General features: G+C 50.0%; 1 protein-coding gene across 11 annotated transcripts in view; it reads left to right on the top strand.

Moving 5' to 3' along the window:
* LOC140717431 (uncharacterized) overlaps positions 1-27,397 on the top strand; it is a 122,089-nt gene that overhangs the window by 46,872 nt on the left and 47,820 nt on the right. For 2 of the 11 annotated variants that reach the window (XM_073031009.1, XM_073031015.1), the window contains exon 1: positions 9,903-10,004. The exons of 8 other annotated variants lie outside the window; for them this stretch is intronic. The gene's annotated coding sequence lies outside the window, so the exon portion shown is untranslated. Of the gene's footprint in view, positions 1-9,902; positions 10,005-15,219; positions 15,375-27,397 lie in introns of those variants that run through there. One more of the 11 variants, XM_073031013.1, reaches the window with a different exon arrangement.

Here is a 27,397-nt window from a genome sequence, read left to right as displayed (position 1 = left end):
TGTGTGAGAGAGAGAGAGGGGGAGAAAAAGACTGTGTGATAGAGAGACTGTACTGTATGTGAGAGAGAGAGACTGTATGTGAGAGTGATTGAGTGTGAGAGTGGTTGAGTGTGAGAGACTCAGAGAAACTGTTCGAGAAAGTGAGCGTGAGAGACTCTGAAAGAAACAGAGACTGACTGTATGTGTGAGTGGGTGAGTGAGTGTGAGAGACTGAAAGAAACTGAGACAGAGAGAGAATGATTGAGTGTGAGAGACACTAAGAGACAGAAACTGAGAGACACTATGTAAGTGAGAGTGAGTGTGAGAGACAGAAACTGGGAGAGAGATACTGTATGTGAGAGAGTGATTGAGTGTGAGAGACTATGAGAGAGAGAAACTGGGAGAGAGATACTGTATGTGAGAGAGAGTGGCTGAGTGTGAGAGTCTGAGAGAAAGAAACAGAGAGAGAGAGACTAAGGCACTGGGTGTGTATGAGATTAAGAGAATGAGTGTGGGAGAATGTGTGTGTGCTTGTGTGTGAGAGACTGAGAGGGAATGGGGCTATACGAGAGACTGTGTGAGAGAGAATGTGCGAGAGACTGTGTCTGGGCATAAGAGAGAGACAGACTGTGTGAGAGACAGAGGGAGACTCTGTCGAGTGATTCTTTGTTTGCAGCCTAATGATTCTTCAAATGGTTCAAATTAATATCAGAGGACATACACAGTATGCAGCCTGAAACTCACAGACACCCACAAAACTAGAAAGCCCAAAGAATGAATGATAGAAACATCAGAACCCCAAAGACCTTTCCCCCATTTGTACCAGCAGAAGCACTGATCACCCCCCCCCCACACCATGCAAGCAGTAGCAAAAGCCCCTCAAAGAGACCTGGATCCGGAGTCCATACCCCAGCACTTCGGTATCTCAGACAGGCTGTCTCTCTCCTTCAAGGGAGAGGGAGATCACTCCTGCAAACAAGAGTGGAGACCAACAGCTTGCTGTCCGATGTTACAATCTTCCACATCGCTTCTTCCCTGACTCAAGACCACGTGGTTACCGCCAGATTTAAACTCTGCCAGCGCTGTCAGCTAAACAGAAGTTATTGGGTGGGGCTGCAGTGCTCTTACACCCATTTCCACTGGGGAGTAGCTTTCGGTGAGCAGGTAAGCTAAGACACTTACTGCAACATTTCACCCACAACACTGTGACAACGCCCACTGGCTAGTATAACCCCCATGGATTCCCTACTATACTACAGATAAAACATAATACTATACCCTTAATTATCATCCCACCAGCATTCCAAAAGACCGCCATGGACCTAGTCCCCAGCTTTCCTGATCTTATTTACTGACTGCTGGATATGATCAGTCGGTGAGTGATGTTCCCCACACTCATTGAGGATGTGTTGTCCTGACCAATCACAACACAGGTGCCACCTTTCACCATCCAGTTTTGCAAGGCCACCATCCAAATAGCCATAATCTCATCTGACGCTCTGATCAGTACATCCTCTGTATGCTTGAGTGCTGTGGTCATCTCATTGGCCAGAGTCTCCCATCACTGAGGCCATACATACCAGTTCCTGAGACAGCCTTGCCACACCATACAGGGGAAAGGTTATCATCCAGAAACTTTCTGCCTCTGTGATGCCCCTCACAGGCAGGGTGCCTTATCCAGGCTATTGAGACAGTGTATGTACGGCACCATGTACCTGGGCACTGCGTACCGTTTTGTCCCCGGGGGCGACCACCTTCACAGCACCATTCTGTGTTAACACAGTCATCCCAGGGTACTGCTCCTGCTCACACTCACTGTGCCCCACTGACTAGATCTGTGCTCAGTGCACCACTTGCACCAACACACTTTCCCCTTCACTGCTGGCAGAGGGATTACTCTCCAAGTCAGGACCTTGGGATCAGACAAATTGCACGTACGGAAGTACCAGCCCTTAAAACACTTACTCTGCTGGGGGTTACAGAGATGCAAGTTCTTTAAGGCCATTCCCATACAATGGGGCGAGATTGGCTGGAATAGACTACTCCTTCCTGTCTTCCCCAAAAAGAGAATGTCAAAGTAAGAGAGGCTGGACAAGTTCTTGTTCTTCTTGATTAAAGGGGATTGGTACCAGCCCTTCTCTGGTGTGGGTTATAAGACCCAACAGTCTAAAGTGTGAGTGTGGCTCACAAACTCATACACTATCCATAGGAATATGTTATAGGATCTCACAACGACCACCTTCATCGCCACTGCCTTTAGCATCTGTCACTTTGCCATACTGTCACATAGGGAGACACAAACTCACTGCATCCTGGTTAATCACTGGGTATCCCCATTCCCCATTAATACCACCCATCACATATTCCCTGGTTCTCGCACCACAATCTCCCCACACACTGGTGGCTCCTGTGGCTGCTGCACCCACACCTTCCCCAATTCTTCCTGCAACTCCACCTTTGGAGGATCTGATACTGGCAAGTGCCAGGACATCCAGGATCGAGGAGCCTCCCTAACCTGCTGGCCAGGAGTTCAGGTTGTCTGCCACCTGCTGCAGCACACTCATAGACACCCCTGAAGGCAAGGGTGGGGGCAATAACTTAACCTGCTGTTTCAAAAGCCCATTCAAATGCTCCGTCAGCCCTGCTACCTGTCCATTGTATGGGATGGGGCACAACCTATAGAACGCCAGACTCATCTCCCTCCAAAAATACAAATTCAATCCATGCTTGTGCTTTCCTTTCCTCAGAGCCTTCACAAGTAACTGCAAAACATAGAACAAACTATTAATTTCCACAAGATAAAAACCATAATATATTTCCCGAAGAACAAAGGGGAAGAAAATCCCTCAACCATCAGGCTCTCCAACCAAAGGACCCAACTTCACTTGCCCCATCACTGAAATGTTCCCACAACCAGTGGACTCACTTTCAGGGACTTTTCACCTCATGTTCTTGATATTTATTATTTGTTAGTATTATTATTTCTTTACTTTTGTACTTAACGCAGTTTGTTGTCTTTTGCACTCTAATTGAATGCCCAAATTGGACAGTCTTTCGTTTATTCTGTATTGGTTATTATTCTATTGATTTATTGAAAATGCCCACAAGAAAATAAAACTCTTGGTTGTATATAGTGACATATATGTACTTTGATAATACATTTATCTTGGACTTTGAAAAGATGACTGGGTGGGGGCCCCCGAAACATTAACACATTCATACTGCTGCTTAAAGGCACAGCCTTATTAAAAGGCTAGAAGTGAAATATTTCAATCAGTTACCTTTTCTGCTGCAGCATAGGATTAATTCAAACATTCTTGCAATACAGATTTAACAAAGACATGACAGACTTTGCACTCTCATTCACGCACGCACTCACTCAAGTGAATTCACATTTGGTCAAATCTTATCTTGTGCAAAATTTTTCAAACTGAAACATTCACACTTTGGGGGGGGGTGGAGTTCAGGGCATAAGAGCCTATCCCTACATGAGTGAGCAGGAGGGTGCAACCTACCCCTCCCCCTGACCCCTGCTGCCAGTGCTTTTTGCAGAGTCTCCAGCAAAGGAAATAGGGAACCTTGAGTGGAATGTGAGGAATTTTGTATAGGAAGGAGATGGCTTGGAGAATGACCCTTCTCCTTGCCTCTCCTCCCCTGGCAGTGCTCCCTCTTCATGGCAGAGGGAGGGTATTGGAACCCCAGCTCCGAGCAATGCCAAAAATATTTCCTTATGGGTCACGCTGGGCCCTCCACCCCCAGGCCGCTGGTCGAATTTGCACAGCTGGCTGTGGAAACCTTACCCCATGTACACTATTCCCTTCAGTAACCTAATGATGGCCCATATGGCCCTACAGTACACTATATCGCTGGTCCCCATAATGGCAGCACCACTTCTTTTAAATTGTCAGCTGCTGCTTAAAGTATGATTGAGGTTAGCCTATCTCCCTCACTGTCACTGTGATCAGAGCCCACTGGCCATGGGCTCTGGTCCCTTCTTCCACTGTGCTCTACCCATTCCCACTCCAAGAGTGAAGGATACCTGACCTTGGCCTTGACTGCTGCTGTCAATCTGCCCAGCGGCATATCCTCACCCCCGTGGGAAGCAGGTGGCACTCTCAGGACATTGATTCACACCCTCTCCAAGACGCCTATCCCCGTTGGATAAACGCATTCCAACACCCTCCCCCACCATATCCCATATCCTCAGCAACCACATGTACAGAAGTTTCCCTGGCATCTCCCAACTCCACCATTTCCTTAGTTGAGACCTACCTGGTGGTTGCAGTCTCAATGAGACCCACAGTGTTATCCTGCCCAGCTCCCCCTTTCTCATGCTGTTCCCCTGCCCCAGCCTCCTGCTCTTCCTCACCCTGTGCCATGGAGGCTGGATGGGCCGCGGGCTGGCAGCCCCCTTTTCGGATCTGGGACTCTGTGGCCACTGGTCTGGCTGTACAAGGAGAAGGACTGTCATTTAGAGAGGGATCCTCTCTCCACCATCCCATATCCGCGTGTCAGGGTCACCTCCTCGCAACATTAGGGTCTGGTTGCCAATTAGCCCTGAGGGGTGCATCTAACTACTGCATGTTCGCTAGCCAACAGGCCATCACTGTGCTCTTAATCCTCCAGCTCTCTGGCCTGAGTCCGCACTGACTTGACAAATTTCTCCCATGTGGATCGAGCAATTCCACTTCATTCCTTAAACCATTTACCTCTTTCTCCTTCGTCTACCTGGCCCATGGTGATCCAAGGACAAAGAAATGATGGCCTGGTTACTGCATGCTAGATATAAACTTTACCAGTGCTGTAAAGTTAACAGCTAAATGGAACCCAGAGGGAGCTGGCATGCTCCTCAATCTGTGTGCATGACAGAGACTGTGCATGAGAGAAACAACATATTAGAGAAGGAGAGACTGCGATGGAGACTAAGTGTATGAGAAAGAGAGATTGTGTGAGAAGGACTGCACATGTAAGGAATAGAGACTGTATGAGAGTGAGATTGTACATCTATGAGAAAGAGACTGTGTTTGAGACAGAATGCATGTCTGGGAAAGAGACTGCATGTATGAGAAAGGGAGACTATATGAGGAAGAGAGACACTGCGTGAGAGAGACTATGTGTAAGAGGAAGGGAGACCGTGCATGAGAGACTGTACGTGTGTGAGAAAGTGAGACCAGGTGTGAGAGAGATTGTACGTGTATAAGAAAGAGAGACTGCGCGTATGAAAAAGGGAGACACTGAGAGACAGTACGTGTATGAGAAAAGGAAACTGTTTATGAGAGACTGTACGTGTATGAGAAAGGGACACACTACATTAGAGTCTGTACATGTTGAAAGGGAGACTGTGTATGAGAGACTGTACGTGTATGAGAAAGGGAGACACTGTGAGAGACTGTGAGAAAGGGAGACTGTATGAGAGAGACTGTGTGTGAGAAAGAGACTGCTTGTATGAGAAAGGGAGACACTGCATTAGAGTCTACATGTATGAAAAAGGGAGACTCTGTGTGAGGGAGACTATATGCGTGTGAGAAAGAGAGACACTGCATGAGAGATACTATACATTATTGAGAAAGGGAGACCGTGCATGTTTGAGAAAAGGAGACTCTACATGAGAGAGACTATGTGTATGAGAAAGGGAGACCGTGCTTGAGAGGGACTGTGTGTGTGAGAAAGAAAGAATGTGTATGCAAGAGATGTGCCTGCTCTTACCCACTTCCCTCCCCCTTCCTTTCCCCCTCCCATTTACGCTCCCCTTTCCCAACTTTATTTCAACTCCAATTCCTGCTCCCCTTTCCCCCTGCCCATGCCCCACTCTCCTTTTCCCCTGCCCATTCCCACTATTTACCTCCTCCACTTTAACCCCTTCCCCTCCTCTTTTCCCCATACACTATTCCCTTCCCTTTTACCCACACCTGTGATTCCTTCCTCCTCCTCGCTGTTCCCCTTCCCACTCTTCTTTCCCATTCTTCCTCCCCTCCCTTTCCCCTTCACCCTCCTCTTCCTTTCCTCCCTCCACTTCCCCCTCACCCTCCTCTTCCTTTCCTCCCTCCACTTCCCCCTCATTTTTCCCCACAACTTGTTCCCTGTACCCCCACCCTTCCCTCACATCCCATTCCCCCTCCCTTCCCTCACACTCCTTTCTCCCTTTCCTCATACCCTTTTCCCTCTCCCCTCTTGCCCTTTCCTTACCTCTCCCCGCACACCCCTTTCCCCCTCCCTCTTCTCCACACACCCCTTTCCCCCTCCCCTCCCCTCCACACACCCCTTTCCCCCCTCCCCTCCCCTCCACACACCCCTTTCCCCCTCCCTCCCCTCCACACACCCCTTTCCCCCTCCCTCCCCTCCACACACCCTTTTCCCCTTCCCTCCCCACATCCCATTCCCCCCTCCCTCCCCACATCCCATTCCCCCATCCCATTCCCCCCTCCCTCCCCACACCCCATTCCCCCATCCCATTCCCCCCCTCCCTCCCCACATCCCATTCCCCCATCCCATTCCCCCCTCCCTCCCCACATCCCATTCCCCCATCCCATTCCCCCCTCCCTCCCCACATCCCATTCCCCCATCCCATTCCCCCCTCCCTCCCCACATCCCATTCCCCACATCCCATTCCCCCCTCCCTCCCCACATCCCATTCCCCCATCCCATTCCCCCCTCCCTCCCCACATCCCATTCCCCCATCCCATTCCCCCCTCCCTCCCCACATCCCTTTCCCCCCTCCCTCCCCACATCCCTTTCCCCCCTCCCTCCCCACACCCTTTTCCCTATCCTGTTCTACACACCCACTTTCCCTCACTGCCTTTTCCCTCCCCCTCCTCAAGCTGTTGGGAGTGTTTTAAACTAAGATGGCAGAGGGATGGGGATCTTAGAGCTGAGGATGAGACAACTGGTTTACAAGTAGATGATGGGTGTAACATGAATGTAAGGAAGAACAAGTCAATGATTGGGTACAACTGCAGACAGAGCAAAGAGTTAAATTATATCACAAAGGATAAATTCAAAAGGGCGAAGAATGCAGGACTGAAGGTGCTAATTTTAAATGCATGTGGCATTCGGACGAACCTGTGGCACAGTTAGAGATTGATCGGTATGATGTTGTGGGCATCACTGACTCGTGGCTGAAAGAAGGCCATAGTTGGGAGCTTAGCATCAAAGGATATACTTTGTATCAAAAGGACAGGCAGGAAGGCATAGGCAGTGGTGTGGCTCTGTTGGTAGGAGATGGAATTACATCTTTAGAAAGAGGTGACATAGGGTCAGAGAATGTTGAATCTTTGTGGATGGAGAAGCTGCAAAGGTAAATAAAACCATCATGGGAATCGTATATTGGCCTCCAAATAGTAGCCAAGATGTGGGGTGAGATCGCAAGGGGAATTGGAAACAGCATTTAATAGGGTAATGTCACAATTGTAATGGGGGATTTTAATATGCAAGGGCATTGGGAAAATCAGGTGGGTGTCGGATCACAAGAGAGGGAATTTGTTGAGTGCCTACAAGATGGCTTTTTAGAGTAGCTTGTGCTTGAGCCTACTCGGGGAAAGGCCAACTTAGATTGGGTGTTGTGTAATAACCCAGATCTTATTAGGGAGCTTAACATAAAGGAACCCTTAGGAGACAGTGATAATAATATGATTGAATTCATACTGCAACTTGAGAGGGAGAAGCATAACTCACATGTATCAGTATAGCAATGAAACAAAGGGAATTACAGAGGCATGAGAGAGGAACTTGCCGAGCTGGATTGGAGGAGGATACTGTCAGGGATGATAGCAGAGCAGAGATGGCTGAAGTTTCTGGGAATAGTTCACGAGGCGCAGGATAGATATGTCCCATAGAGGAAGGAGTTCTCAAATGGCAGGGGTAGGCAACCATGGCTGACAAAGTAAGTTATGGACTGCATAAAAGCAAAGCAAAGGGCATATAAGGTATCAAAAGTGAGTGGGAAGTTGGATGATTCGGAAACTTTTAAAATCCAACAAAAGGCAACTAAAATAGCTGTAAGAAGGAAAAAAGTGAAATATGAGGGCAGACTAGCCAATAATATAAAGTTTTTCAGTTATACAGTATAATCATATAACAATTACAGCACGGAAACAGGCCATCTCAGCCCTTCTAGTCTGTGCCAAACGCTTACTCTCACCTAATCCCACCTACCAGCACTCAGCCCATAACCCTTCATTCCTTTCCTGTCCATATACCTATCCAGTTTTTTTAAATGACAAAATCGAACCTGCCTCTACCACTTCTACTGGAAGCTCGTTCCACACAGCTATCACTCTCTGAGTAAAGAAGTTCCCCCTCGTGGTACCCCAAAACTTTTGCCCCTTAACTCTCAACTCATGTCCTCTTGTTTGAATCTCCCCTACTCTCAATGGAAAAAGCCTATCCATGTTGACTTTATCTATCCCCCTCATAATTTTAAATACCTCTATCAAGTCCCCCCTCAACCTTCTATGCTCCAAAGAATAAAGACTTAACTTGTTCAACCTTTCTCTGTAACTTAAGTGCTGAAACCCAGGAAACATTCTAGTAAATTTTAACATTACATCCCAACTCCTGTACTCAATGCTCTGATTTATAAAGGCCAGCATACCAAAAGCTTTCTTCACCACTCTATCCAAATGAGATTCCACCTTCAGGGAACTATGCACCATTATTCCTAGATCACTCTGTTCTACTGCATTCCTCAATGCCCTACCATTTACCATGTATGTCCTATTTTGAATAGTCCTACCAAAATGTAGCACCTCACACTTATCAGCATTAAACTCCATCTGCCATCTTTCAGCTCACTCTTCTAACTGGCCTAAATCTCTCTGCAAGCTTTGAAAACCTACTTCATTATCCACAATGCCACCTATTTTAGTATCATCTGCATACTTACTAATCCAATTTACCACCCCATCATCCAGATCATTAATGTATATGACAAACAACACTGGACCCAGTACAGATCCTTGGGCACACCACTAGTTACCGGCCTCCAACCTGACAAACAGGTTATCCTGTTATCCACTACTACTCTGGCATCTCCCATCCAGCCACTGTCGAATCCATTTTATTACTTCAATATAAATACCTAACGATTGAACCTTCCTAACTAACCTTCCGTGAGTCAAAGGCCTTACTGAAGTCCATAAAGACAACATCCACTGCTTTACCCTCGTCAACTTTCCTCATAACCTCTTCAAAAAATTCAATAAGATTTGTCAAACATGACCTTCCACGCACAAATCCATGTTGACTGTGCCTTATCAGACCCTGTCTATCCAAATAATTATATATACCATAAAGAGTAAAAGGGAGATGAGAGTCGATATTGGACCTCTGCAGGATGCTGCAGGTGAGGTAGTAATGGGGGAGAAAGAAATGGCAGATGAACTTAATAGGTACTTTGCATCTCTCTTCACTGTGGAAGACACTAGATGTATGCCAGAGGTCCTTGAGTATCAAGGAGTAGGAGTGAATACCATTGCTATTAAAAAGGAAAAAAATGCTACTCCCCCCTCCCCACCCTCCCTCTTCTTCTCCCCCCCCGCTCCCCCCTCTTCTCCCCGCCCCTCCCCAAGCCCCATCCATCCTCTCCCCCTCCGTTCCACGCCCTCCCCTCTCCATTCCCTGTGCCCCACCCTACCCCCTACCACTTCCCCTATTCCCCACCCCTACCCCCTCACTCTCCTTATCTGCTGTCAGCTTCCACACCTCTCTCTTCTTCGCTACCTTCCTTCCCCATTCCTCTCCCCTCTGTCTTCCACCTTTGCTTTTACTCGACAATGGCTGGTCCTTTTTCCCATAATGCGCTGCCCCGCAGCAACCAGCCTATGGCTGCCTTGCATGTGTGTTGGAGGGGAGGGCCGTGGCCTCTCCGGGGGCCGGGAGCTGGGGGCGGGCTGAGCGGCGCGGATTGGGGGGGGGGGGTGCGGGTGGGGAGGGGGAGGGGACGGACAGCCAGCACGGGGGGATGGGCACTCCTCCCTGACCGGACCGGCGAAAGGCTCCGCAGCCTGTGAATGGGAGCTGGGCCGTGGGTGAGCGGAGGGGCAGGGGTGGGTGTGGGAAGGGGTTGGGGGGGAGGGTTGGACCCTCCCTCATTTCACAGAGAGCCGGGATGGACCGGGGGGGGCGGCAGGAGGAAGAGAGTGGGGTCGGGGGGAGGAGCAGCTGCCGCAGAAGGCCCCTGCCTAACCCGGCTGAACAAAGGCCTCCGTGCTTCCCGACAGGAGAGGGAGGGATCCAGGCCGGAGCTCGCTGCAGGGAAAGCAGAACGGGAGGTGACGAGAGGAGGGAGAGACACAGGGCTTAGGCGAAGAGACAGGGTTAGAGAGTGTGTGAGTGGGATGACAAAGGGGCGGGGGGGGGGGGGAGCGATGAGAGAGCGCGGGGCAATAGAAAGATATAGACGGGTCGGAGAATGAGTGGTAGAAGAGGGAGCGAGAGAGGCTGCAGGGAATGGACAGGAAGGTGAGGGGGGGTGGGTTGGGGTCACCGGAGTACAGGAACATGGAGGGTGAGGTCAGGGAGAGATAACAGGCTGTTGGGGATGGAGAGGGAGACAGGGATGGGGAAGAGCTGGACAGTGACAAGGGGAGGTGGGAAGAGCGGGGTATGGATGGGGAGGGGGAGAAAAAGGTGTAGGGACAGAAAGAGGGTACAGATACATGGGGAAAGGGAGAGTTGGGTGGGGTCAGGGGGATGGAGAATGGGAGGGAATGGACCAGGGTGAAGAGCTACAGAGAGAGGGGGTGGGGGACAGGGTTGGAAGCAGAGGGAGAGGGGTTTGTTGGGGAAGAAGTTGAGGTAAAGTTAGTGGGAGAGTGACAGTGAGGGAAGGAGGGAGGGATATGGACAGGAGAGGAAGAGAGAGGGGAACATGGATAGAGGAGGAGGAGGTGTGGGAAAATGGAGAAAGGTAGGGCTGGAACAGGAAGAGATAGGGTTGGGAGAATCACACAGGAAGAGTAAGGAGATATGGGGGTTAGGGCTGAGAAGGAGGGGGAGAATGGGCACAGACAGGAGGCAAGTGAATTTGGAGTGGGAGAGGGGCAGGTACAAGGTAGAGAGGTGGGTATGAGACTTGGAGAAAGAGAGAGGCTGAAGGATGGGAATGTGGAAGGGGAGAGAGGGAGGAGGGGATGAGGAAAGAGAGGAGGATGGATTGTGAAATGGGATGGGTAAAGAGGAAAGCAATGAGAAGGAGGACAGTGGAATGGAGCTGTGGGAAGGACATTGGGGAAGTGGAAAGAGGGAGAGGGGCAAAGAGCAGAGAAGGGGTTTTAGGGACAAAGTGGAACAGGGTGATGGCAGAAAGAGGGTTGATGGGGAAAGATGGGTAAAATATATAGGAGAGGCAAAGGGGAGAGGGTGTAGTAGGCACAGGGAGGAATTGATATTGGGGTAGGGAAATGGAGAAAGACAAGGACAGGAGATAGAAAGAGGTGGGAGGCAGGGATGAGGAAGAGGGTGGAGAGGGACAATGGGGCTGAGAGAGTTGGTGTAGAAGGGGGATGGGATAGAGGTAAGGTGAGGGTACAGGGACAAATGGGGAGAGATAGGGATATGGACAGGCAGAGGTGTTGGGGAGTGATTGAGATAGAGACAGGCAGAGAAGTTTTGTGGAGAGATTGAGATTGGGACAAGCAGAGAAAGGTTGAGGTGCGGACAGGCAAAGAAATTGGGTTGGAGACAGGCGAAGAGATGTTGGGAAGAGATTGGGCTGGTGACGGTGAGTGCTACTATGACACTGTAATTTCCTTTGGGATGAAAAACGTCTATCTCTATCTGCCCACCTACCAATCACTTCCCAACACAGCTGCATTACAAGTGCACAATATTTACATTTATTAGAAGTAAGAAAGAATAAAAAAAAGTTGCCTTAAAAATAAGATGTACAAGATTTACAAGTCAAAGATTCCAAGATCTGCAAGTTGACATCGATAAGATGATAGTGCAAGAGATACAGTGATAATTATACAGTAATGGGTGCACATTCACACCGTCCAGATGAGAAGTGATGGTAGTATTGCACAGGGTGTCTGCGATAGGATGTGGTAAACAAGTAAACAGTAAGAGAGAAGTGATGGGACAGATGGAGAGAGGTCTTCTGAAGAGTTTAGGATGGGGACAGATGGAGAGAGGTCTTCTGAAGAGTTTGGGATGGGGACAGATGGAGAGAGGTGTTCAGGACAGATTGGGGTTGGGACAGATGGAGAGATGATGGGAAGAGATTGGGATGGCGACAGTCGGAGAGTTGATGGCAAGTGGTTGCAATGGTAGCAGGTGGAAAGGTTGGGATCGGGACAGATTAAATGAGGTGATTGGTATGCGGGCAGATAAAGAGAGAGATATGTTATTGACCCTAAAGGAAATTACAGTTTCACTGTAGCATTACAAGTGCACAAATATTAGAAGTAAGAAAAAATAAAAAAAAATGTTAACCTTAAAAATAGGATTTACAAGTCAAAGATTACAAGATGTGCAAGATTTCCATGTTCACATTAATAAGATGGCAGTGCGAGAATTACCGTAATATTATACAATAATAGATGCACTTTCACACTGTCCAGATGAGAAATGATAGTAGTATTGCACAGCGTGTCTGTGATAGCAGGATGTGGTAAACAACTAAACAGTCAGAGAAGTGATGGGGAGAGGACAGATGGTACAGAAACGGGAGTGATTGGGATGGGGACAAGACAGGTAGGTGCTCAAGAGAATATGCTATGGGAAGAACAGAAAGAAGTGTTTGGGAGATGTTGAGATGGGGATAGATGGAGAGAAGTTTTGGGGAGAGATAGGGATGGGGACAAACAGATGTTGGGATAGGTCAGACAGAGGGAGGTGTTGTGGAGGCTTTCCAATGGGGACAGATGGAGAGAATAGTTGGGAATTGATTGGGATGGGACAGGCAGAGAAAGGTGTTGGAGAGATTAGATGGAGATAGTCGGACAGAATGTTGGGTGTGATTGGGATGTGCACAGACAAAGAGATGTGTTCAGGAGAACTTAGAATGAGGACAGATGGAAAGTGGTGGTGGAAAGAGATCTGGATGCTGACAGGCAGCCAGAGGTATTAGGAAGAGACAAATTCAGCCAGGTGGAGAGAGGGAAAGATTGGGATCGGGAAGGGCAGAGATAGGTGTTGGGGTGATACTGAGAAGGGGACAAATGGAGAATGGTGTTGGTGAGAGATTGGAATGGGGACTGACGGGGAGAGAGAGATTGCGATGGGGCCAGGTTGAGAGAGATATTGAGAGAGATTGAGATGAGAACAGATGGATCGAGCAGTTGGAGAGAGATTGGATGGGAATAGACAGAGAGAGGTGTTGGGGAGAGATTGGGGTGGGGACAAACTGAGAGAGTTATTGGAAAGATATTGGGATGGGGACAGGCAGAGAGAAGTGCTGAGGAGTAATCGAGATGGGGACAGGCAGAGAGGGGTTGGGGAGAGATTGGTATGGGGTAAAATGTTAGAGATTGGGATGGGACAGACAGAGTTTTGGGGAGTGATTGGGATGGGGATAGTCAGAGAGTGGTTCTGGAGAATGATTGGGATGGTGGGTGGAGAGAGGTGTTGGGAGAGATTGGGATGAGGACAGATAGAAAGAGGTTGTTGGGGAGATTGGGATGAGGACAGACGGACAGACATACTTTATTGATCCCGAGGGAAACTGGGTTTCGTTACAGCCGCACCAACCAAGAATAGTGTAGAAATATAGCAATATAAAACCATAAATAATTAAATAATAATAAGTTAATCGTGCCAAGTGGAAATAAGTCCAGGACCAGCCTATTGACTCAGGGTGTCTGACACTCGGAGGGAGGAGTTGTAAAGTTTGATGGCCACAGGCAGGAATGACTTCCTATGACGCTCAGTGGGGAGAGGTGTTGGGGAGATGTTGCAATGGAGACAGATGAAGAGAGGTGTTGGGTGGAGATTGGGATGAGTACAGACTGAGTGAAGTGTTGGGGATAGATTGGGATGGGCAGAGGCAGAGAGGTTTTGGGAAGAGATTGTGACAGGGCAGACAGGTGATGGGGAGAGATTGGGAAGAGAACAGGCAGGGAGAGCAGTTGGGGGAAGATTGGGAAAGGTTTTGTAGAGTCATTGCAATGGAAACAGACAGAGAGAGATGTTGAGTGATTCGGATATAGACTGTTAGAGAGAGGTGATGAAAGATGGGATGAGGACAGGTGCTGAGATGTTGGAAGAGATTGAGATGGGAAAAGACAGATCGAGGTGTTGGGAATAGAATGGGATGGGACCAATGGAGAGAGGTGTTGAGAAGAGATTGGATGGGCACAGGTGGAGAGTGGTGTTGGGGAGAGATTGGCATGCAGACAGGCATACAGTTGGGATGGGGATGATTTACAGCAGACTGAAATACTTGGGCATATAGGGACTAGGAAAGAGGATGTGTTGGAGCTTTTGAAAAGCATTAAGTTAGATAAATTGCTGGAACTGAATTCCCTGGGCTTTTGTGGAAACTGATATTCCCTGGGCTTTTGTGGGAAGCAAAGGAGGAAATTGCTGAGCCTCTGGCGATGATCCTCGCATCATCAATAGGGAAGGGAGAAGAACAGGAGGATTGGAGGGTCGTAAATGTTCTCAAGAAATGGAGTAGAGGTAACCCAGGAAATTATAGACCAGTGAGTCTTAATTCAGTGGTGGGCAAATTGTTGGCGAAGATCTTGAGAGGCAGGACTTAAGAGCATTTGGAGAGACGTAATCTGATTAGGAATAGTCAGCATGGCTTTGTCAAGGGTGGGTCGTGCCTTATGAACCTGATTAAGTTCTTTAAGGATGTAACAAAACACATTGATGAAGGTAGAGCAGTGAATGTAGTGTATATGGATTTCAGCAAGGCATTTGATAAGGTTCACCATGCAAGGCTCATTCAGAAAGTAAGGAGGCATAGGATCCAAGGAGACCTTGCTTTGTGGATCCAGAATTGGCTTGCCCACAGAAGGCAGAGGGTGGTTGTAGATGGTTCATATTTTGCATTGAGGTTGGTGACCAGTGGTGTTCAGCAAGGATCTGTTCTGGGACCCCACCTCTTTGTGATTTTTATAAATGACCTAGATGAAAAAGTAAAAGGACGGGTTAGTGAGTTTGCTGATGACACAAAAGTTGGGGGTGTTGTGGATAGTCTGGAGAGTTGTCAGAGCGGGAGATCGATAGGATCCAGAACTGGGCTGAGAAGTGGCAGATGGAGTTCAACCCAGATGAAGTGGTTCATTTTGGTAGGTCAAATTTGAAGACAAATTGTGAAGGATCAGAGGGATCTTGGGGTCTGTGTCCATCAAACACACAAAGCTGCTGCGCAGGTTGACAATTTTGTTAAGAAGACATTTGGTGTGATGGCCTTCATCAACGGTGGGATTGAGTTCAAGAGCCGTGAGGTAATGTTACAACTATATAAGACTTTGGTTAGACCCCACTTGGAGTACTGTGTTCTGTTCTGGTCACCTCATTACAGGAAGGATGTGGATACTATAGGGAGAGTGAAGAGGAGATTTACAAGGATGTTGCTTGGATTGGGGAGCATGCCTTATGAGAATAGGTTGAGTGAACTCAGCCTTTTCTCCTTGGAGCGACGGAGGATTAGAGGTGTATAAGATGATGAGAGGCTTTGATCCTTTGGATAGCCAAAGACTTTTTCCCAGGGCTGAAATGGCTAACACAAGAGGGCATGGTTTTTCATGCTTAGAAGTAGGTACAAGGGGGATGTCAGAGGTCAGTTTTTCACATAGAGAGTGGTGGGTGCGTGGAATAGACTGCCAGTGAAGGTGGTAGAGGCAGATAAAAATCGGGTCTTTTAAGAGACACTTAAATAAGTACATGGAGCTTAGAAAAATAGAAGGCTATGTCATAGGGAAATTCTAGACAGTTTCTAAAGTAGGTTACATGGTTGGCACAATATTGTGGGCCAAAGGGCCTGTATTGTGCTGTATGTTCTATGTGATGGGGAGTCATTGGCGTTGGGAGAGATGGAGAGAGACTGGAATGCGGTCTGAGAGGGAGAGAAATTGAGATGGAAACAGACAGAAAGGTGTTGGGGGTGATTCGGATGGGGATAGTTGGAGAGAGATGTTGGGAGACGTCGCATTGGGGCAGTTGGAGAGAGTTTGAGGACAGATTGGGATGCGGAGGAACAGAGAGATGTGTTGGGGAGAGATTGGGATGGGATCAGTCGAAGAGAGGTGTTGAGAGATTGGGATGGGGACATCTGGAGAGAGGGATTGGGGAGTGATTGGTATGGGGACATTTGGAGAGGGGGTTTGGGGAGTGACTGGTATGGGTACAGTTGGAGAAAGGAATTGGGGCGTGATTGGTATAGGGACAGTTGGAGAGAGGGATTGGGGAGTGATTGGTATGGGGACAGTTGGAGAGAGGGATTGGGGAGTGATTGGTATGGGGACAGTTGGAGAGGTATTGGGGAGTGATTGGAGTGGGGACAGTTGGAGAGAGGGATTTGGGAGTGGTTGGAGTGGGGACAGTTGGAGAGGTATTGGAGACTGATTGGTATGGTATGGGGCAGCTGGAGAGAGGGACTGGGGAGTGATTTGTATCGGGACAGTTAGAGGGAGGAATTGGGGAGTGATTGGGATGGGGACAGTTGGAGAGAGGGATTGGGGAGTGTGTGGTATGGGGACAGTTGGAGAGGTGTTGGGGAGTGATTGGTATGGGGACATTGGAGAGAGGGATTGGGGAGTGATTGGAATGGGGACAGTTGGAGAAAGGCATTTGTGAGTGATTGGTATGAGGACGGTTGGAGAGAGGGATTGGGGAATGATTGGTATGGGTACATTCCAGAGAGGGATTGGGGAGTGATTGGTATGGGAACAGTTGGAGAGAGGGATTGGGGAGTGATTGGTATAGGAACAGTTGGAGAGAGGGATTGGGGAGTGATTGGAGTGGGGACAGTTGGAGAGAGGTATTGGGGAGTGATTGGTATGGGGACAGTTGGAGAGAGGGATTTGGGAGTGATTGGTATGGGGACATTGGACAGAGGGATTGGGGAGTGATTGGTATGGGGACAGTTGGAGAGAGGGATTGTGGAGTGATTGGAGTGGGGACAGTTGAAGAGGTATTGGGGAGTGACTGGTATGAGGACAGCTGGAGCGAGGGATTGGGCAGTGATTGGTATGGGGAAATTGGAGAGAGGGATTGGGGAGTGATTGGAGTGGGGACAGTTGGGGACGAATTGGGGAGTGATTGGTATGGGGACAGCTGGAGAGAGGGATTGGGGAGTGATTGGTATGGGGACAGTTGGAGAGAGGGATTTGGGAGAATTCGTATGGGGACAGTTGGAGAGGTAAGAGGGAGTGATTGGTGTGGGGACATTGGAGAGCGTATGGGGAGTGATTGGTATGGGGACAGTTGGAGAGGGATTGGGGAGCTATTGGAGTGGGAAATGTTGGAGAGGTATTGGGGAGTGATTGGAATGGGGACAGCTGGAGAGAGGGATTGGGGAGTGATTGGAGTGGGGACAGTTGGAGAGGTATTGGGGAGTGATTGGAATGGGGACAGCTGGAGACAGAGATTTGTGTGTGATTGGTATGGGGACAGTTGGAGAGAGGGATTGGTGAATGATTGGTATGGGTACATTCCAGAGAGGAATTGCGGAATGAGTGGTATGGGGACAGTTGGGAGAGAGGGATTGGGGAGTGATTGGTATAGGGACAGTTGGAGAGAGGGATTGGGGAGTGATTGGTATGGGGACAGTTGGAGAGAGGGATTGGGGAGTGATTGGTATGGGGACAGTTGGAGAGGTATTGGGGAGTGATTGGAGTGGGGACAGTTGGAGAGAGGGATTTGGGAGTGGTTGGAGTGGGGACAGTTGGAGAGGTATTGGAGACTGATTGGTATGGTATGGGGCAGCTGGAGAGAGGGACTGGGGAGTGATTTGTATCGGGACAGTTAGAGGGAGGAATTGGGGAGTGATTGGGATGGGGACAGTTGGAGAGAGGGATTGGGGAGTGTGTGGTATGGGGACAGTTGGAGAGGTGTTGGGGAGTGATTGGTATGGGGACATTGGAGAGAGGGATTGGGGAGTGATTGGAATGGGGACAGTTGGAGAAAGGCATTTGTGAGTGATTGGTATGAGGACGGTTGGAGAGAGGGATTGGGGAATGATTGGTATGGGTACATTCCAGAGAGGGATTGGGGAGTGATTGGTATGGGAACAGTTGGAGAGAGGGATTGGGGAGTGATTGGTATAGGAACAGTTGGAGAGAGGGATTGGGGAGTGATTGGAGTGGGGACAGTTGGAGAGAGGTATTGGGGAGTGATTGGTATGGGGACAGTTGGAGAGAGGGATTTGGGAGTGATTGGTATGGGGACATTGGACAGAGGGATTGGGGAGTGATTGGTATGGGGACAGTTTGAGAGAGGGATTGTGGAGTGATTGGAGTGGGGACAGTTGAAGAGGTATTGGGGAGTGACTGGTATGAGGACAGCTGGAGCGAGGGATTGGGCAGTGATTGGTATGGGGAAATTGGAGAGAGGGATTGGGGAGTGATTGGAGTGGGGACAGTTGGGGACGAATTGGGGAGTGATTGGTATGGGGACAGCTGGAGAGAGGGATTGGGGAGTGATTGGTATGGGGACAGTTGGAGAGAGGGATTTGGGAGAATTCGTATGGGGACAGTTGGAGAGGTAAGAGGGAGTGATTGGTGTGGGGACATTGGAGAGCGTATGGGGAGTGATTGGTATGGGGACAGTTGGAGAGAGGGATTGGGGAGCTATTGGAGTGGGAAATGTTGGAGAGGTATTGGGGAGTGATTGGAATGGGGACAGCTGGAGAGAGGGATTGGGGAGTGATTGGAGTGGGGACAGTTGGAGAGGTATTGGGGAGTGATTGGAATGGGGACAGCTGGAGACAGAGATTTGTGTGTGATTGGTATGGGGACAGTTGGAGAGAGGGATTGGTGAATGATTGGTATGGGTACATTCCAGAGAGGAATTGCGGAATGAGTAGTATGGGGACAGTTGGGAGAGAGGGATTGGGGAGTGATTGGTATAGGGACAGTTGTAGAGAGGGATTGGGGAGTGATTGGTATGGGGACAGTTGTAGAGAGGGATTGGGGAGTGATTGGAGTGGGGACAGGTGGAGAGGTATTGGGGAGGCATTGGGATGGGGACAGTTGGAGAGAGGGATTGGGGAGTGATTGGAATGGGGACAGCTGGAGACAGAGATTTGTGTGTGATTGGTATGGGGACAGTTGGAGAGAGGGATTGGGGAATGATTTGTATCGGGACAGTTAGAGGGAGGAATGGGGAGTGATTGGGATGGGGACAGTTGGAGAGAGGGATTGGGGAGTGTGTGGTATGGGGACAGTTGGAGAGGTGTTGGGGAGTGATTGGTATGGGGACATTGGAGAGAGGGATTGGGGAGTGACTGGAATGGGGACAGTTGGAGAGAGGCATTAGTGAGTGATTGGTATGAGGACGGTTGGAGAGAGGGATTGGGGAGTGATTGGAGTCGGGACAGTTGGAGAGAGGTATTGGGGAGTGATTCGTATGGGGACAGTTGGAGAGAGGGATTTGGGAGTGATTGGTATGGGGACATTGGACAGAGGGATTGGGGAGTGATTGGTATGGGGACAGTTGAAGAGGTATTGGGGAGTGATTGGTATGGGGACAGCTGGAGAGAGGGATTGGGGAGTGATTGGAGTGGGGACAGTTGGAGAGGTATTGGGAAGTGATTGGTATGGGGACATTGGACAGAGGGATTGGGGAGTGATTGGAGTGGGGACAGTTGGAGTGGCGACAGTTGGAGAGGTATTGGGAAGTGATTGGTATGGGGACATTGGACAGAGGGATTGGGGAGTGATTGGAATGGGGACAGTTGGAGAGAGGGATTGGGGAGTGATTGGTATGGGGAAATTGGACAGAGGGATTGGGAAGTGATTGGTATGGGGAAATTGGAGTGCGGGATTGGGGAGTGATTGGAGTGGGGACAGTTGGGGACGAATTGGGGAGTGATTGATATGGGGACAGCTGGAGAGAGGGATTGGGGAGTGATTGGTATGGGGACAGTTGTAGAGAGGGATTGGGGAGTGATTGGAATGGGGACAGTTGGAGAGAGGGATTTGGGAGTGATTGGTTTGGGGACAGTGGGAGAGAGGGATTTGGGAGTGATTTGTATGGGAACAGTTGGAGAGGTAAGAGGGAGTGATTGCAGTGGGGACAGTTGGAGAGAGGGATTGGGGAACTATTGGAGTGGGAAATGTTGGAGAGGTATTGGGGAGTGATTGGAATGGGGACAGCTGGAGAGAGGGATTGGGGAGTGATTGGAGTGGGGACAGTTGGAGAGAGGCATTAGTGAGTGATTGGTATGAGGACGGTTGGAGAGAGGGATTGGGGAGTGATTGGTATGGGAACAGTTGGAGAGATGGATTGGGGAGTGATTGGTATAGGAAGAGTTGGAGAGAGGGATTGGGGAGTGATTGGAGTCGGGACAGTTGGAGAGAGGTATTGGGGAGTGATTCGTATGGGGACAGTTGGAGAGAGGGATTTGGGAGTGATTGGTATGGGGACATTGGACAGAGGGATTGGGGAGTGATTGGTATGGGGACAGTTGAAGAGGTATTGGGGAGTGATTGGTATGGGGACAGCTGGAGAGAGGGATTGGGGAGTGATTGGAGTGGGGACAGTTGGAGAGGTATTGGGAAGTGATTGGTATGGGGACATTGGACAGAGGGATTGGGGAGTGATTGGAGTGGGGACAGTTGGAGAGGTATTGGGAAGTGATTGGTATGGGGACATTGGACAGAGGGATTGGGGAGTGATTGGAATGGGGACAGTTGGAGAGAGGGATTGGGGAGTGATTGGTATGGGGAAATTGGACAGAGGGATTGGGAAGTGATTGGTATGGGGAAATTGGAGTGCGGGATTGGGGAGTGATTGGAGTGGGGACAGTTGGGGACGAATTGGGGAGTGATTGATATGGGGACAGCTGGAGAGAGGGATTGGGGAGTGATTGGTATGGGGACAGTTGTAGAGAGGGATTGGGGAGTGATTGGAATGGGGACAGTTGGAGAGAGGGATTTGGGAGTGATTGGTTTGGGGACAGTGGGAGAGAGGGATTTGGGAGTGATTCGTATGGGAACAGTTGGAGAGGTAAGAGGGAGTGATTGGAGTGGGGACAGTTGGAGAGAGGGATTGGGGAGCTATTGGAGTGGGAAATGTTGGAGAGGTATTGGGGAGTGATTGGAATGGGGACAGCTGGAGAGAGGGATTGGGGAGTGATTGGAGTGGGGACAGTTGGAGAGGTATTGGGGAGGGATTGGGATGGGGACAGGTGGAGAGAGGGATTGGGGAGTGATTGGAATGGGGACAGCTGGAGACAGAGATTTGTGTGTGATTGGTATGGGGACAGTTGTAGAGAGGGATTGGGGAGTGATTGGAGTGGGGACAGGTGGAGAGGTATTGGGGAGGGATTGGGATGGAGACAGGTGGAGAGAGGGATAGGGGAGTGATTGGAATGGGGACAGCTGGAGACAGAGATTTGTGTGTGATTGGTATGGGGACAGTTGGAGAGAGGGATTGAGGAATGATTTGTATTGGGACAGTTATAGGGAGGGATTTGGGAGTGATTGGGATGGGGACAGTTGGAGAGAGGGATTGGGGAGTGTGTGGTATGGGGACAGTTGGAGAGAGGCATTTGTGGGTGATTGGTATGAGGACGGTTGGAGAGAGGGATTGGGGAGTGATTGGTATGGGAACAGTTGGAGAGAGGGATTGGGGAGTGATTGGTATAGGAACAGTTGGAGAGAGGGATTGGGGAGTGATTGGAGTGGGGACAGTTGGAGAGAGGTATTGGGGAGTGATTGGTATGGGGACAGTTGGAGAGAGGGATTTGGGAGTGATCGGTATGGGGACATTGGACAGAGGGATTGGGGAGTGATTGGTATGGGGACAGTTGAAGAGGTATTGGGGAGTGATTGGTATGGGGACAGCTGGAGAGAGGGGTTGGGGAGTGATTGGAGTGGGACAGTTGGAGAGGTATTGGGGAGTGATTGGAATGGGGACAGCTGGAGAGAGGGATTGGGGAGTGATTGGAGTGGGGACAATTGGAGAGGTATTGGGGAGGGATTGCGATGGGGACAGTTGGAGAGAGGCATTTGTGAGTGATTGGTATGAGGACGGTTGGAGAGAGGGATTGGGGAATGATTGGTATGGGTACATTCCAGAGAGGGATTGGGGAGTGATTGGTATGGGAACAGTTGGAGAGAGGGATTGGGGAGTGATTGGTATAGGAACAGTTGGAGAGAGGGATTGGGGAGTGATTGGAGTGGGGACAGTTGGAGAGAGGTATTGGGGAGTGATTCGTATGGGGACAGTTGGAGAGAGGGATTGGGGAGCTATTGGAGTGGGAAATGTTGGAGAGGTATTGGGGAGTGATTGGAATGGGGACAGCTGGAGAGAGGGATTGGGGAGTGATTGGAGTGGGGACAATTGGAGAGGTATTGGGGAGGGATTGGGATGGGGACAGGTGGAGAGAGGGATTGTGGAGTGATTGGAATGGGAACAGCTGGATACAGAGATTTGTGTGTGATTGGTATGGGGACAGTTGGAGAGAGGGATTGGGGAATGATTTGTATCGGGACAGTTAGAGGGAGGAATGGGGAGTGATTGGGATGGGGACAGTTGGAGAGAGGGATTGGGGAGTGTGTGGTATGGGGACAGTTGGAGAGGTGTTGGGGAGTGATTGGTATGGGGACATTGGAGAGAGGGATTGGGGAGTGACTGGAATGGGGACAGTTGGAGAGAGGCATTTGTGAGTGATTGGTATGAGGACAGTTGGAGAGAGGGATTGGGGAGCTATTGGAGTGGGAAATGTTGGAGAGGTATTGGGGAGTGATTGGAATGGGGACAGCTGGAGAGAGGGATTGGGGAGTGATTGGAGTGGGGACAGTTGGAGAGGTATTGGGGAGTGATTGGAATGGGGACAGCTGGAGACAGAGATTTGTGTGTGATTGGTATGGGGACAGTTGGAGAGAGGGATTGGTGAATGATTGGTATGGGTACATTCCAGAGAGGAATTGCGGAATGATTGGTATGGGGACAGTTGGAGAGAGGGATTGGGGAGTGATTGGTATGGGGACAGTTGTAGAGAGGGATTGGGGAGTGATTGGAGTGGGGACAGGTGGAGAGGTATTGGGTAGGCATTGGGATGGGGACAGGTGGAGAGAGGGATTGGGGCGTGATTGGAATGGGGACAGCTGGAGACAGAGATTTGTGTGTGATTGGTATGGGGACAGTTGGAGAGAGGGATTGGGGAATGATTTGTATCAGGACAGTTAGAGGGAGGGATTGGGGAGTGATTGGGATGGGGACAGTTGGAGAGAGGGATTGGGGAGTGTGTGGTATGGGGGCAGTTGGAGAGGTGTTGGGGAGTGATTGGTATGGGGACATTGGAGAGAGGGATTGGGGAGTGAATGGAATGGGGACAGTTGGAGAGAGGCATTTGTGAGTGATTGGTATGAGGACGGTTGGAGAGAGGGATTGGGGAATGATTGGTATGGGTACATTCCAGAGAGGGATTGGGGAGTGATTGGTATGGGAACAGTTGGAGAGAGGGATTGGGGAGTGATGGGTATAGGAACAGTTGGAGAGGGATTGGGGAGTGATTGGAGTGGGGACAGTTGGAGAGGTATTGGGGAGGGATTGGGATGGGGACAGGTGGAGAGAGGGATTGGGGAGTGATTGGAATGGGGACAGCTGGAGACAGAGATTTGTGTGTGATTGGTATGGGGACAGTTGAAGAGAGGGATTGGGGAGAGATTGGAGTGGGGACAGGTGGAGAGGTATTGGGGAGGCATTGGGATGGAGACAGGTGGAGAGAGGGATAGGGGAGTGATTGGAATGGGGACAGCTGGAGACAGAGATTTGTGTGTGATTGGTATGGGGACAGTTGGAGAGAGGGATTGGGGAATGATTTGTATTGGGACAGTTAGAGGGAGAGATTTGGGAGTGATTGGGATGGGGACAGTTGGAGAGAGGGATTGGGGAGTTTGTGGTATGGGGGCAGTTGGAGAGGTGTTGGGGAGTGATTGGTATGGGGACATTGGAGAGAGGGATTGGGGAGTGAATGGAATGGGGACAGTTGGAGAGAGGCATTTGTGAGTGATTGGTATGAGGACGGTTGGAGAGAGGGATTGGGGAGTGATTGGTATGGGAACAGTTGGAGAGAGGGATTGGGGAGTGATTGGCATAGGAACAGTTCGAGAGAGGGATTGGGGAGTGATTGGAGTGGGGACAGTTGGAGAGAGGTATTGGGGAGTGATTGGTATGGGGACAGTTGGAGAGAGGGATTTGGGAGTGATCGGTATGGGGACATTGGACAGAGGGATTGGGGAGTGATTGGTATGGGGACATTTGAAGAGGTATTGGGGAGTGATTGGTATGGGGACAGCTGGAGAGAGGGATTGGGGAGTGATTGGAGTGGGACAGTTGGAGAGGTATTGGGAATTGATTGGTATGGGGACATTGGACAGAGGGATTGGGGAGTGATTGGAATGGGGTCAGTTGGAAAGAGGGATTGGGGAGTGATTGGAGTGGGGACAGTTGGAGAGGTATTGGGGAGTGATTGGTATGAGGACAGCTGGAGAGAGGGATTGGGGAGTGATTGGTATGGGGACAGTTGTAGAGAGGGATTGGGGAGTGATTGGAATGGGGACAGTTGGAGAGAGGGATTTGGGAGTGATTGGTTTGGGGACAGTGGGAGAGAGGGATTTGTGAGTGATTCGTATGGGGACAGTTGGAGAGGTAAGAGGGAGTGATTGGAGTGGGGACAGTTGGAGAGAGGGATTGGGGAGCTATTGCAGTGGGAAATGTTGGAGAGGTATTGGGGAGTGATTGGAATGGGGACAGCTGGAGAGAGGGATTGGGGAGTGATTGGAGTGGGGACAGTTGGAGAGGTATTGGGGAGGCATTGGGATGGGGACAGGTGGAGAGAGGGATTTGGGAGTGATTGGAATGGGGACAGCTGGAGACAGAGATTTGTGTGTGATTGGTATGGGGACAGCTGGAGAGAGGGATTGGGGAGTGATTGGTATGGGGATAGTTGTAGAGAGGGATTGGGGAGTGATTGGAATGGGGACAGTTGGAGAGAGGGATTTGGGAGTGATTGGTTTGGGTACAGTGGGAGAGAGGGATTGGGGAGTGATTGGTATGGGGACATTGGACAGAGGGATTGGGGAGTGATTGGAGTGGGGACAGTTGGAGAGGTATTGAGAAGTGATTGGTATGAGGACAGCTGGAGAGAGGGATTGGGGAGTGATTGGTATGGGGAAATTGGAGAGAGGGATTGGGGAGTGATTGGTATGGGGACAGTTGGGAGAGAGGGATTGGGGAGTGATTGGTATAGGGACAGTTGGAGAGAGGGATTGGGGAGTGATTGGTATGGGGACAGTTGTAGAGAGGGATTGGGGAGTGATTGGAGTGGGGACAGGTGGAGAGGTATTGGGGAGGCATTGGGATGGGGACAGGTGGAGGGAGGGATTGGGGAGTGATTGGAATGGGGACAGCTGGAGACAGAGATTTGTGTGTGATTGGTATGGGGACAGTTGGACAGAGGGATTTGGGAATGATTTGTATCAGGACAGTTAGAGGGAGGGATTGGGGAGTGTGTGGTATGGGGACAGTTGGAGTGGTGTTGGGGAGTGATTGGTATGGGGACATTGGAGAGAGGGATTGGGGAGTGAATGGAATGGGGACAGTTGGAGAGAGGGATTGGGGAATGATTTGTATCAGGACAGTTAGAGGGAGGGATTGGGGAGTGATTGGGATGGGGACAGTTGGAGAGAGGGATTGGGGAGTGTGTTGTATGGGGACAGTTGGAGAGGTGTTGGGGAGTGATTGGTATGGGGACATTGGAGAGAGGGATTGGGGAGTGAATGGAATGGGGACAGTTGGAGAGAGGCATTTGTGAGTGATTGGTATGAGGACGGTTGGAGAGAGGGATTGGGGAATGTTTGGTATGGGTACATTCCAGAGAGGGATTGGGGAGTGATTGGTATGGGAACAGTTGGAGAGAGGGATTTGGGAGTGATTGGAGTGGGGACAGTTGGAGAGAGGTATTGGGGAGTGATTCGTATGGGGACAGTTGGAGAGAGGGATTGGGGAGCTATTGGAGTGGGAAATGTTGGAGAGGTATTGGGGAGTGATTGGAATGGGGACAGCTGGAGAGAGGGATTGGGGAGTGATTGGAGTGGTGAGAGTTGGAGAGGTATTGGGGAGGGATTGGGATGGGGACAGGTGGAGACAGAGATTTGTGTGTGATTGGTATGGGGACATGTGTAGAGAGGGATTGGGGAGTGATTGGAGTGGGGACAGGTGGAGAGGTATTGGGGAGGCATTGGGATGGGGACATGTGGAGAGAGGGATTGGGGAGTGATTGGAATGGGGACAGCTGGAGACAGAGATTTGTGTGTGATTGGTATGGGGACAGTTGGAGAGAGGGATTGGGGAATGATTTGTATTGGGACAGTTAGAGGGAGGGATTGGGGAGTGATTGGGATGGGGACAGTTGGAGAGAGGGATTGGGGAGTGTGTGGTATGGGGACAGTTGGAGAGGTGTTGGGGAGTGATTGGTATGGGGACATTGGAGAGAGGGATTGGGGAGTGACTGGAATGGGGACAGTTGGAGAGAGGGATTTGTGAGTGATTGGTATGAGGACGGTTGGAGAGAGGGATTGGGGAATGATTGGTATGGGTACATTCCAGAGAGGGATTGGGGAGTCATTGGTATGGGAACAGTTGGAGAGAGGGATTGGGGAGTGATTGGTATAGGAACAGTTGGAGAGAGGGATTGGGGAGTGATTGGAGTGGGGACAGTTGGAGAGAGGTATTGGGGAGTGATTCGTATGGGGACAGTTGGAGAGAGGGATTTGGGAGTGATTGGTATTGGGACATTGGACAGAGGGATTGGGGAGTGATTGGTATGGGGACAGTTGAAGAGGTATTGGGGAGTGATTGGTATGGGGACAGCTGGAGAGAGGGATTGGGGAGTGATTGGAGTGGGACAGTTGGAGTGGTATTGGGAAGTGATTGGTATGGGGACATTGGACAGAGGGATTGGGGAGTGATTGGAATGGGGACAGTTGGAGAGAGGGATTGGGGAGTGATTGGAGTGGGGACAGTTGTAGAGAGGGATTGGGGAGTGATTGGAATGGGGACAGTTGGAGAGAGGGATTTGGGAGTGATTGGTTTGGGGACAGTGGGAGAGAGGGTTTTGGGAGTGATTCGTATGGGGACAGTTGGAGAGGTAAGAGGGAGTGATTGGAGTGGGGACAGTTGGAGAGAGGGATTAGGGAGCTATTGGAGTGGGAAATGTTGGAGAGGTATTGGGGAGTGATTGGAATGGGGACAGCTGGAGAGAGGGTTTGTGGAGTGATTGGAGTGGGGACAGTTG

Source organism: Hemitrygon akajei, chromosome 27 (genome assembly GCF_048418815.1).
Source record: "Hemitrygon akajei chromosome 27, sHemAka1.3, whole genome shotgun sequence".
NCBI classification, from domain to species: Eukaryota; Metazoa; Chordata; class Chondrichthyes; order Myliobatiformes; family Dasyatidae; genus Hemitrygon; species Hemitrygon akajei.
This window is presented reverse-complemented; position numbering and strand designations above follow the sequence as displayed.